We start from the raw sequence: 13756 nt of genomic DNA on the forward strand, positions 1-13756 counted from the left end.
ATTGTACATCGCCTTGATTCTATTTAGTTGCCATTGTTTTTATGAGATGTTCTTCCCCTTGACGCTGTTTAGTGCCATTGTTCTTGTCTGTCCGTCTCCCCCAATTAGACTGTAAGCCCGTCAAACGGCAGGGACTGTCTCTATCTGTTGCCGACTTGTTCATCCCAAGCGCTTAGTACAGTGCTCTGCACATAGTAAGCGCTCAATAAATACTATTGAATGAATGAATGCTTGGCACATAGTAAGTGCTTAACAAATACCATAATTACTATTATTATTGTAGAGAGAGAGCCCGGGGCCTGGGAGTCAGAGGATCATAGGTTCTAATCCCAGCTCCGCCACTTGTCTGTTGTGTGACCTTGGGCAAGTCACTTCACTCTGCCTCACTTACCTTATCTGTAAAATGGGGATTAAGACTTGGAGCCCAATGTGGGAAAGGTTTGTTTTTATTACCCCTTAGTGCTTAGTACAGTGCCTGGCGCATAGTAATTGGTTAACAAATACCCCAATTATTATATTTAAGAGAAAGAGCACTTTGTGTGCAATGGGTATCTATTGGGACTTTAGTGGTTTAAAATCTGAAATTCAATAGTTAGCTTTTTTCCTCACAGACCTATTTGGTGGAGCATTTTGAACCTGGGTGCCCTGAAGTGAGAAATCACGTTGTAGCCCCTTTCATGATTTAGTGCCTACATTTAAACGTTATTTTGTCCATTTTATCTTATTTTTTCTTATCTGAGGTACTGTTCACTAATGCCTAACCAGCCATTAGCTTTTATTAGTAGAACTAAAGTGGATGACACTTAGATGAACACCATAAACACTGAACTACTTTTGTGAAGGAGAGTAGGCCTTATAGGTCTGGCTACATTTTCTAATTTTGTTACTATACTGATATTTCCTTGATATGTCCTCAAAATAGAGCTGATACTTGGATATTAAGTTATTGCTGCTTTCAAGTCCTACTTACTGATACCTCATATCAAATGACTTGAAACTCAAAATCAGCTAGGAGTCCATTTAGGAATTAGAGTGGAAAGATGGAGCCGGAAGCAAGAGAACAAAAACTCCTCACAATATTAAAAACAACATTCCTTGCCTGTGGTTCCCAGAGGCACTTATTGATTATAACTCCCTAATGGGTTAATGTTCAAATTATTTTTGAGTGCGGTCATCTCCCCTTCCCCACTCAATAAACCCAAATGAAGTTCTGTTAGCAATCCTTCAGTTAATTTTTGGAAAAATCAGTTTCCTTCTTTATGTTTAATTCACTGCCCTTTCTTCTCCCTTCACCCACCAGATATTCCGAACTAAATCAGTCTCCAAAGATATGGCAGCCCAAGCATTGCCAGAACGATACATGAGGAAGTTATAATATCTTAACTTTAGCAAAAAAGAACCCTTCCAGAGGAGGAGAAATTGAGGAATACATTGATCCCTATTGTACATTGCCTGTTACAGGAAAAAAACATTTTCCTTGTTGGATTTTCTCTTCCAGGACTTCGACTTAAACCTGGCATAATCTCATAGTCCAGCATATTTCATGTCAATCATTTTCTTTTGCATTTTTGCAATTTCCTTGCTTGCTATCACTGAAAATATTTTGGGAGAGAGAAAGAGAGAGAGAACAGATTATATAGAACTTCCTTTTCTCTATGTCCTGTCCCCATTTCCTCTTGTAAATCTTTGGCCCAGGATTTGTTGGGTGGTTGTATCTTTTGCCTTCTTCATGTCAATTTAGTCCCCAGTCTCCTCATTCCCATCTCTTCTATCACTTCGTCTCTCCTGATCCCAGGACAATCCCCCCTTTATTCTATTTTGGCTCACCTGTTTACTGAATTGGGAAGTGTATATCACTGCAGGATAGAGGTGTTGGAAAAATGTTTCAGAGGCTGACCCTGGGAAGTGCAGACTACCAGGTTGCTTAATCACATCTCTCACCTCGGACCTGTATAATAAGGGTGATCCATAGGGTGTGAGTCTGAGATTCGACAAGTGAAAATGAGGTAATGGACCTTAGCCAGGCTTAATTAGAGCTTTCTGAGCCAAGCTTTTCCCTCCTCCTCTCTGGCCGCCTCTCCATTTCCTAACAGCTGTCAACCTCTCCCTCCTAGTTTATCTTCATATCGCCTACTTTTGGGTTTGATCTGGCAATACAGAGGGGTTATTTCTGTGGAACCTCATTCTCTCAAAGTGTAATGGGTTCTCAGCATAGAAAGAAAGTATTGGAGATATTTTAATAGCAGTTGTAACAACATTTGAATACTGTACTAGGCATTTGGGATATAGAATAACTAAGCGACATTTGCTATCCACTAGGAACTTAAATTCTAATGTGGAAACAAAAACATTTACAACTAGAATGGTCAAGATAAATGAATTTAGCAAACATATACAGAAAGAGATGGTCCCTATTTGGCTTGACCTTCATGTATTCATGTATTCATAAACACTCCTAGAGACGGACCCGTCTTTACCTGACCGGCAAAGATAACATCCCATGCCCACAGAACACATTCCAAAATGCCTGGGAGACTTTTTTCTTCACAAAGAAATAACTGTCCTCAAGAGGCACTCATTCAAGGTTTACTGACCCCTTCAAACTGCATTTGATTGATTTAACATAGAACTTAAATTTATTCAGCAAAGGGATATGAGTCCTTGGCAGGTAATGTGGGTTTCCTAAAGTGAATAACTGTGCATATTTCAATACTATAAGGGAAAACATTTTCCCATTAAATCAGGATTTTAGTGGCATATCAATTGGACACGTGAGGTGCTGGGTTGGACTTCCTTCAAGCCCTGCAGCACAGAAATCAATCGTGACTTATTAATAACAAAAGAATGCTTTGATCAGGATCAGCTGATAAATCACCCCTTGCTCAGAGATAATGGATTACTCCGAGTCATGTAAAAATTGTAAATATGCCGTTCTGTCTCGTCTGTTGTTCCCCAGCCAAATGCATCTTCATAAAATTAGAACCATCTGTTTTAGCTGCCACAGAATCTAAGTTTTCAGGTTATTTCCCTTCCCTACTTATTCCTTTTCTTTGGGTTTGAGTTGTAATATATAAGAACACTGGGGTTCCAGGGACTCTAAGAATCCTCCTGCTTCACTCTCATCTTTCCATTTGCTAGTCATTTGTCCTTTCCGTAGTTTTCTGCATTTGGATCAGTTGCAAGTCCAGAGACACTAAACCTTACCTGAAGGGGATGAGGGGAGAAAGAAAAATATACTCTGAAAGCATCTTACAAGCCAGAAGGGAGGGAGTTCCCAAAGAAAGCTCCTAGGATGACAGAGACCAAAGTCATTATATACAACATATACAGTCACACAGTCCTTACAGAGAAGACCTTAGCTATCCATATGTTTCCTTCCTTCCCTTCACCTAAACCAGACGATTACCTCAGCAGCTCAGCTGTGTTATTGAGACATTTCAGCGTGAAATTTGTTTTTCCTCACTGAACTTTAAGCAGAATTTCAAGTGCCAAGTCTCCAAAGCCAAGTGGGGCTATTAAGAGATAATTACTAATTATGCTAATTTGAGAAGTTGCGCTATTTCCTTTCCTGGTCATTTTATCTGCCGCTCTGCTCTCTGGAGAGAACAGTCCCTTTCAGTGTTAATAACCTTCCTTTTGCAAAGAGCTTGGTGGAGGACGACATGTCCTGTAGCTGGTAGCCTTTTGGCAGCCCAAATAGAGATGTGGTGGGGGATTAGAAGTCTTCCGTGGAGCAGCTCATAATGTCTCATAATCACTGAACTACCTTTGTACTGAATTTATGAAACACCAAAAATTGGTTTTCCATGCTGGGGGGATATTATGGTGGGAGTAAATTTCATTTCAAAATGAACCTGCCCTTTGCACTCTGTACACTAATAACTCTAAGCATATAGAGTTCTTTCTCCAATTCCTAGAAAGCAGAAAAACAGTTGAATATTTAGATGCCCAACACTGCCCTAGGAACTACGGAGTTCATGGTTTATTTTCCTTTCTTTGTAATTTAACCATCAAGTGGGGAGAATAGATACCTAAAGTCTAAGATTAAATATCAGTAATAGTCATCCATGAACACATAACTGGGGATACAGTGGTCCTTTTGACATTGGAAATGGTTATTTATAAGAAAATGTATGAATAAAGGGAGGCATTGCTTACTTAGCCTTAGGCATGAGTTTACAAACAGAGACTTTCTGAGGCTGAATTTATGTTGATTAGCAATTCAAGTATTTATTGATTTTCAATTCAGTAAAAAACACTTTCCTACTACATGTCTAAAGAACATGGCTTATTAATAAGTTTCATCTCACTAGAACTTTCCCATAATGAATTAATGGCTGCAAATTACTTCAAGATCTTTAGATTAAAAAAATCATAACGAATGACCTTATGATAATTCTGAGCTATAATTTTAGGATTCATTTTTATCAATATCAATTGGGGGGGACTATTTAAATGATAAATCTTTATCACTCTATCACTCTAGGCTTCAAGGCTCTACATCACCTTGCCCCTTCCTACCTCTCCTCCCTTCTCTCTTTCTACCGCCCACCCCGCACGCTCCGCTCCTCCGCCGCCCACCTCCTCACCGTCCCTTGGTCTCGCTCATCCCGCCGTCGACCCCCGGGCCCCGTCCTCCCGCGGTCCTGGAACGCCCTCCCTCCTTACCTCCGCCAAACTGATTCTCTTCCCCTCTTCAAAACCCTACTTAAAACTCACCTCCTCCAAGAGGCCTTCCCAGACTGAGCTCCTCTTCTCCCTCTACCACCCCCCCTTCACCTCTCCGCAGCTTAACCCTCTTTTCCCCCCATTTCCCTCTGCTCCTCCCCCCTCCCTTCCCATCCCCTCAGCACTGTACTCGTCTGCTCAACTGTATATATTTATTACCCTATTTATTTTGTTAATGAAATGTACATCGCCTCGATTCTATTTAGTTGCCATTGTTTTTACGAGATGTTCTTCCCCTTGACTCTATTTATCGCCAGTGTTCTCGTCTGTCCGTCTCCCCCGATTAGACTGTAAGCCCATCAAACGGCAGGGACCGTCTCTATCTGTTGCCAACTTGTTCATTCCAAGCGCTTAGTACAGTGCTCTGCACATAGTAAGCGCCCAATAAATACTATTGAATGAATGAATATATTGCTTTAGGTCTGGAGAAAGGTGTAGGTATATTACTGTCTTTTCCCATTATTTACAAAGCTATTCCTCCAGAAGAAAACATTTAGTTTCTTATTCTTTGACTATTTCCTTCATATATAATGAAAAAAAACCACAGAAGGAGCCTTGAAATTCCAAAGCAATCACTTCCTGAGAGGAAGACAGCATTTTCACCCCCATTTAGGGTAAATATTTTTCCTCATCTTTCCAAAAACCGAGTAGAGTATTCAGCAAGTCACCTACTCTAAAAATTCCATTTTAAATAAAAGGCATCAATGAACATTGGTAGAGCCTAGAAATGATGATTATGAACAATCAATTGTGTTTATTGAATGCTTACCTTGTAAGCACTTGGGAAAATTACAATATAACAAAGTGGTAGACATGTTACCTGCCCACAAGAAGCTTGCACTCTAGAGATGACGATGAACTCACCCATCCCCAGTGGCAGTCGAGCCTAAGTTTCGAGATTCCAGAGCCGAGAATAAGGAAATGATTATGCTGCCGATAGTTTGCAGTGTCACTCATGCTTCATTTCTGCCAATCACATTCCCATAGGTGCACAGAGTGCAATGAGCAAGCAGGAGAGAAGGGGAACAGCATATAGCCAAATGCTTGCAAAGATTTATGACACAATTGGTGCCTGCATCTTAAGTCTAAAGGTTGTAATGCACTATCAATTTCTTCATAGGAATGGTACCATAAATGGGGAGTTAGTTCATGAACCAAGATCTCATTGTGGGCAAGAGCTACCAACTATGTTATACTGTACTCTCCCAGGCACTTAGTACAGTGATCCGCACTCAATAAATACCATCGACTGATTGATCGGATACCCTGTTTTGGGCCAAATGTTTCCAGAATTGTATTCTCAGTTATAGATGAGAAATCTAGTACACTCATACATTTATACCAAATCTGAGTTTTCACATAAGGGTCCCCGACTTCTCCAGAAGGAAAATGCTTGGGTTGCTGCTCCCCAGTGATGTGAACCTCTCTCTCTCTCTCTCCCCTGAACACCTCCCCCCCAACCAGCCTCTCCCACTCCATGAACTCCAGCTTTTTAAATGTTTCTCCCTTTCCCCTCACCACAGCCTTTATAAATAGTTTCCCTATGGGCCTTTCCTTCACCTATGATGAAATGCTGTACTCTACGTGGCAAACAAAGTTAGTGTCAAAAAGTCAAAACTGATGTGTTGTAAAGCTGAAATAGTGTAAGTTTAGAAATGAAGTGCCTTATTTGAACTTGCAAAGCTAAAAACCAAGAGCTACTTGTTTAAAAAGTGTAAGTTATATTCAAGAATACACAAGAGATTTAACTATGATACACTGGAAGGGAGAAAAGCCAGAGAAAAGACTACTAAATTGGCTGTTCGTGTAATGTGAGATGGTTTAAGAACTGTTCTAGTGCTGTTTATAAGAGAGGAAGGAGCAGTTTTGGGCAATATTGCAAGGAAGAACATGGGTGCAGGGGAAGTAGATGGAGAGATTAATGTGAAGACTAAATGAAACAGAAGAGTCCAAGGTCAATGCAAGGAGAGTTGCAGGACCAGGGGAATACAAAACTTCATGTCACATTGGTCTGAAGGAAGATTCCCAATTTTCTTTTCCCAAGAAGTAATATTTTTCTTATTTTGGAGTTCCATAGCAACAGAGCATTACTAAAAAACATGGATGGCAAGCAGATTAAAGAGGGGCAAGAGGAGCACTTCTTCCAATTGATTCAGAAATTTCCATCAGAGGAATCCAAGCACCAGAGATTTAATACCCAGATCTCACTCATCTTTAAGATCTTTGGTGATACTGAGAAGGTTGGTGGTCTGTTAGTTTCATCTTAAAGATTCAAAATATAGCATATGAGCAATGGGGAAAACCTCTAGATTCTTCAAGGCTTGGGAAGAGAGGGATCAGGGAAACATAATACCGAATGACAATGACAGTGAAGCCTTCCATTGAAAGCAAAGGATTAGCCTTGGTCCTCAAACCTCAGGTTCTAAAACTTAGGTGAAAGAATTTCCTTCCCTCAGGTTAAACCTGTCTCTATGGATAAAATGAAGTTGCATGAGAAATTCAAGGGATATGAATTAAAGTAAAAGGTTCTTGAATAAATTTAAGAGTTAATCTTAAAAAGGCAGATTAAAAAGTTAATCTTTGAGAAAGGCAGAAGACTTTTAGTTATGGAATGATGTCATTTCCTAAAAAGCTCTACTAAATTCTAAATTTTTAGAATACATCTTGGGGAATAGAACTGTTGCTAGCAGTCACAGTTTAAATTTGTCTTGTACCCAGCATATCCATCCATCCGTAAGAAAATAAAAACTGAACCATCTCCACTGAAAAGTAATGACAAGTCAAAAAAACACATCAAGAAAAGTGACAATTAGGGAAGAAACCCCTTATGGTTTCTGTAAATGACAAGCAACTAGAGTGATTTCAAACTGGAGAAAATCCCAAGGAATAGAATCCTTTTGACTTTTCCCATAGCAGAATTAATTATTGCCATCTTTAAGATGTGGCAATGATTTATCATTTATTTTTGAGATTAAAATTATTCCTTCATTTGAAAATCCAGACAGACAATATTCTTGCATCTGATTTGCCTGAAATAGAGTCACCGCCTGGGGATATCTGGTGATTATTATTTTTTAAATGTAATTTCCATTTTGCTTTGCATTAATAGGTGAACACCTCCCCAAACAGTTCATTCATTCAACCACATCGACTGAGTGCTTACTTTGCGTAGAGCGCTGTACTAGTACTTGAAAAATACAATTTGGCAACAGATAGAGACAATCCCTACGCAACAATGGGCTCACAGTCTAGAAGGGGGGAGACAGACCACAAAACAAAATGATAGGCATTAATAACAGTTCTTGTCGACTAGTGGAGAGTCCCTAAAGGAAAAAGGGAGAAAGAGAAGCCCCATTGAATGAACTACTAGCTATGCCTGGTCCAGGTTTCAAGCTTAAGATTTGCATATGGTTGCCTGAGTGAACAGTGTTTACAGAGTTCTCCTCCCAACTTGAAAAGGGGTGGACCAATGCAGATTCGGGTCCAAAATAACCCAACGAGGGCTGCCTGGACCCTGGATCGTCCCTAGACCAGGAAGCCAGGGACTCAGCAACACTGGGAACTGGCTTAGACTGCCAAAGACATATCAGATCACAGGGGGCTGCCTAGGTTCAGAGTTGCGACCCCAAACCTTGGGTCAGAACCATCTAAGCCTCCTCAAGGTGCATTTTTGAGGAGATCCCACCTGCTCAGCTATTCATCTGGCTAGGTTTCTCCTAATTCCAGACAGTAGCAAGAGACTGAGTGTACCAGAGGAATATAGTGCAGGGTTGGGAGTCCTCTCATAGGCGGGTCAATAGGATTTATTGAGCTCTTATTGTGTGCAGAACACTGTACTAAGCACTTCCCTACCCATAACAAGCTTACAGTCTAGAGGTGGAAACAGGCATTAGTATAAATAAAATTACAGATATGTACAGATATGTCCCCCTCTAGACTGTAAACTCATTGTGGGCAGAGAATATGTCCATTTATTGTTGTACTGTATTCTCCCAAACACTTAGTACAATGCTCTGCACACAGTAAGTGCTCAAAAAATATGATTGAATGAATGAATGAATGGATACAAAATTGATATGGGGCTCGGAGGGGATGTTGTTGGTATTTGTTAAGCGCTTACTATGTGCACAGCACTGTTCTAAGCGCTGGGGTAGACACAGGGGAATCAGGTTGCCCCACGTGGGGCTCACAGTCTTAATCCCCATTTTACAGATGAGGTAACTGAGGCACAGAGAAGTGACTTGCCCACAGTCACACAGCTGACAGGTGGCAGAGCCGGGATTCAAACCCATGACCTCTGACTCCAAAACCCGTGCTCTTTCCAGTGAGCCACGCTGCTTCTCCAATAAAGGGAGCAAGTCAAGGTGACACAGAGAGCATGGGAGAAAAGGAAAAGAAGGCTTAGTCAAGGAAGGCCTTTTGGAGGAGATGTGTCTTCAATAAGGCTTTGAAGGCGGGAAGAGTAACTGTCTGATGGACATGAAGAGGGAGGGTGTTGCAGGCTACAGGAAGGACATGAGTGAGATTTCAGCAGTGAGATAGCTCTTGTCTTGGAACTGTATTATTTTTTTCTTTCAGTCTGGCCCAGCTCAACTATTAACAATTCGTTTTTAAAGTTTCAAAATTAGGCACTTCCTATCTCCCAATTAACATACCTCATATGCACATCTTAAGTATTTCTGATATTTTTCAAGAGAAAAAGATAAAAAGAGGATAGGCACATGAGTACTGATATTCAACAATGCCCATTTGATCTTCCCCAATTCTTAGGGAAAAGTTTTAAACACACGTAATTGGAAAGTCCTTTACAATATCAGCACAAATGTTCATTGTGAAGAAGAGGCAGAAAGAGATATATTAACAAACCTAACTTTGATCTCAAGGTTTTGCTTTCCTTTTCAAGATCCATGTAACCTCAGCAGAAAGACTGGCCCCAGAGCGAACCTTATAATTAATCTATCCATTACTGTAATTGTGTAAAGAAACCGAGTCATTAAAAATAAAGAGAGACAAAGGAGATGAATGAAAATAGACCGGTGTAATTCAAAAGAGATTAAAGTTTAATACAGCAGAAGAAAGACTGCAGTGTGAGTACTAGACCAAAAAGAATGTACATAACTAAGAGATGTGGAAAAATAGGTGATTTTTAATGCATGAGTATTAACTGGAAAAATATGTTTAAAAATAGCACATTACAGAAGAGTATGTTTTGCTGTATGTGCGCATTTTGATCAAATATAAGTGGACACTGATGAATGTGAAATCTCAATCTGAATAACTACTTCAACTGAAGTCAAATCCGAGTGCTGAATGTGTGGAGCACTGTATTAAGTACTTAGGAAAGTATAATGAAGTTAGTAAATGTGATCCCTGTCCTCAAGGAGTGAACAATCTAGCAAGGGAGAATGGTCTTGTGTATTTATCGTATCTGGGATCCAATGAATACACTGGCTTAAGGATGTGGTCTTCTGAAAAACAGTTCCTAGACAAATTCAGCAATAACTAGTCCAGTAATTAGGTGTAATATTTTGGGCGCTTTCTGAAACTAAAATGATCTGCTCTCACCTTTCAACGTAGAATTAAAAAAATGCAGATTCAAAGCTTTAAGTCACTGGTTGAATTGAGAATAAATTGAATCCAGAAAATAATGGGATTTATGCTGAGAATATTAAAAGTACCATATTCTGAAATACCTCGTAGCACACAAGGTATGGTTTATTTGTGAATATCTCACTGAGACAATGCACTTTCTGTTTGAAAGTTTGGCCATTAAGTATATGGCAAATTCAGTGACCAACTTCTGGCAAAAAGGATCAACTTTGAATATCCTCAGGATCCATTCCATTTTTTTTGTGGAATCAGTTTCTTCTCAGTTTAATCCCTGATTAAAAAAAGATCTTAATCTCCATTTCCTTATTCCTCACTGAAAAGAAAGGTGTAAATATACTGCTTTAGTTTCAGAAAGGGCCTGAAAGATTAAACCTGATTTACCAGGTTTAAATGTCTTTTAAATGTCTAAAAATGTCTTTTCTTTTACTCTGGCAGAGTTCAACAGTTAACCAGCAACTGATTTTAAAATTTCAGAATTGTATGGGGGTGATGGTGGAGAAGAAGTGGGGAATATTTGTGTGTACAAATCCAGCAACTGAGTGGGGCAGGATGCTTTGCAATCATCTCTCTCCTTTTCAGGGATTCCTGAACCACTTTTCTATCATTTAACTGTAGCGAAGGTGAGAGGATCATATGAATAATATGGATTTTATTAAGTGCTAACTATGAGCCAAGCACTGTGGTAAATACCAGATAATCAGGTCAGGCACAGTGTTTGTCCCACATGAGGCAAACAGGCTAAGGGGAAAAGCGAAAGGGCATTGGATCCCCAAGATGCAGATGAGGAAACAGGCACAGAGAGGTTAAGTAACTTGCCCAAGGTCACCCAGCAGACACAACAGAGGTAGGATTATAACTCAGGTCCCCTGACTCCCAGGGCTATGCTTCCACTAGGCAAGGAAAGGTGGTGGTGTTTGGGGGGGGGGGGCGGTGTGCAGTGGAGGAAATAAGAGTTAAAGAAAGGACAGATACCAAATTTCTGCCTCAATGAATTATACCATTAATTTATTTCTCCACTTCCCACTTCCCTCATGCCACGCATTGATCACGCAGCTCTCCACTACTTGTGCTTCAGAATTCTCCTGGGAACATGACTTGATAACACGTGTATTTCAAATGATACACATGCTTGGTCTGTGCAGTTGCACAAGCTAGGTACATATATAAACAGTTTTCCTCAATATTTTTAAGGATATAGAATTCCTCTTCTGTAAAAACTGGGGTTTAGAAATTGATCTTGTAATACATAATATAATCAGGGGGCCTTCGTTCAGGAGAATAATTGTTCCTGCCTTAAAACAATAAAAGCAAATAAATGCCAAAAAGTGAAATCAACTCAATCTTCTTACATTATCACATTTTATACAAACCCCAATCACCAAGTAATCCACAAAAATTTCCCAGAGATTATTTCATCAAATCCCACTTCTATCAAAAAACCTTCCACTTGCTGGAGAAATGACTGCAATATCTGTCTCGGCTTTCATCTGATGAATGTGCATTAAAATGACAAACGGAATTATAATTTAATCTAGGTTATTTATGAAATATTTCCCAGTAACAGCTTGTTTCGGAAACTCGGCAATATGCTAGCCAGTGTGGGGTGAGTCTGCCAGGGGTGGGTCACATTTTTTGCAAAGGAATATTTTCTATGGTAAATTCCTTTTTTGACCTAACCCACCCACAACAAGCTAAGGGTATGACCCCGAATAGGGAAAGCAAATGTTTAAGGAGCCACAGGAACCCTGATGTCAGCACGTCTGCTTGACTGAAAGTTTCTAGCCTTTACAGACTTCCCCCGGAAAGGAGGCTATCGGTGAAGAGAGGAGGGATTGCAGCCCTCAGAGACTAGGCAGGTCGGGGGGACAGAGGTAAGAGAAGCAGGGCAGACAAGTGGAGGGGCTCCTGAGCCTCTCCCCAACACTGCCAAATCCAGTAGATTTTCTACTCGCCCCATCCAAGACTTCTTGTGTGGCCTGAGGTAAATTGGTTACTGAGAGAGATGACACTCCTTGCAAATTTAACTAAAGGAGTTTCTCTACCTGACTTCAGATTATGGATCACATCTCCTAGAATTTCTCTCCCAAGTAATTTCTTGACACTCCATACTCATAGAATTTAGTGGAGATTTTACCAATACAGTTTCACACAGATGAGAGATGACCAAAAAAAAAAAAAAGACTTCTTGCTACACTGTTCTTCACAGCAATTCAGCATCATTTCACTGCCAGCTGCAGGCATTCTCTTCTTTATGCTTAAAGATCAAATTAACTATGTGTAGACAGTAAGATGAATCATACCACCTGAATCCCTTTACTGGGGTGCAAAGTCTATCAGAATCCAAGCAGCATGGCTCAGTGGAAAGAGTACGGGCTTGGCAGTCAGAGGTCGTGCGTTCTAATCCCCCTTCTGCCACTTGTCAGCTATCTGACTTTGGGCAAGTCACTTAACTTCTCTGTTCCTCGGTTACCTCATCTGTCAAATGGGGATTAAGATTGTGAGCCCCATGTGGGACAACCTGATTACTTTTGTATCTCCCCCAGTGCATAGAACAGTGCTTGGCACAGAGTAAGAGCTTAACAAATACTATTATTATTAATCCCATCCACCCCACTTGACAAAAGAATAAATGACTCCCAACCCCAAAGTAAAGTTACTTAGAAGCCAAATCAAGCAGCCCAAACACCAATAGTATTGGTCTCAGACAACCTCCCTGGGAAGATGACTGAATAATAATAATTATGGTATTTGGTATTCGCTTACTATGTGCCAGGCACTGTACTAAGCACTGGGACCGATACAAGCAAATTAAATGGACACAGTCTCTGCCCCTCGCAGAGCTCGCAGTCTCGATCCTCATCTCACAGATGAGGTAACTGAGGCACAGAGAAGTGAATTGACTTGCCCAAGGTCACATAGCTGACAAGTGGCGGAGGCGGGATTAGAACCGCCTCCAGTTCTACTGATTAGAATCAATATGCTCGATTGATGTCATAAACGGCCAAGGGCACAGCACTTGGGGCCTGAGACTTGCTCTGGAGCGGTGGGAGGGTCTTCGATAGCCATTGTGAGGGACGTGGGTAGCAACCATTCTTTGGCTACACAAACACTTTCAGGTTTACGAGAATAACTGAAAGCTTTTATTTTAGAGCCCATATCTCCACCAGATCATAAACTCCTTGAAGGCAGGGATCAGGTCTACTCCCACTGTCCTCTCCAGATGTTAGGGTGCAGTGCTCTGCATACAGATTATCAACTGATTAATACATCTTTCCTTGCTGGTCCTGGGAGAACTGGAATCTCCACCGACAACTCACTGGGCTTCCCACCAATGTTTTAGGGGTGGGGGAGAGGAGGCACGGAAGTTGGCAATCAGTGTACTGAAGGCTTGGGAGAGGATGATATAACAGAGTTGACA

Source organism: Ornithorhynchus anatinus, chromosome 13 (assembly GCF_004115215.2).
Source record: "Ornithorhynchus anatinus isolate Pmale09 chromosome 13, mOrnAna1.pri.v4, whole genome shotgun sequence".
Taxonomy (NCBI): Eukaryota; Metazoa; Chordata; class Mammalia; order Monotremata; family Ornithorhynchidae; genus Ornithorhynchus; species Ornithorhynchus anatinus.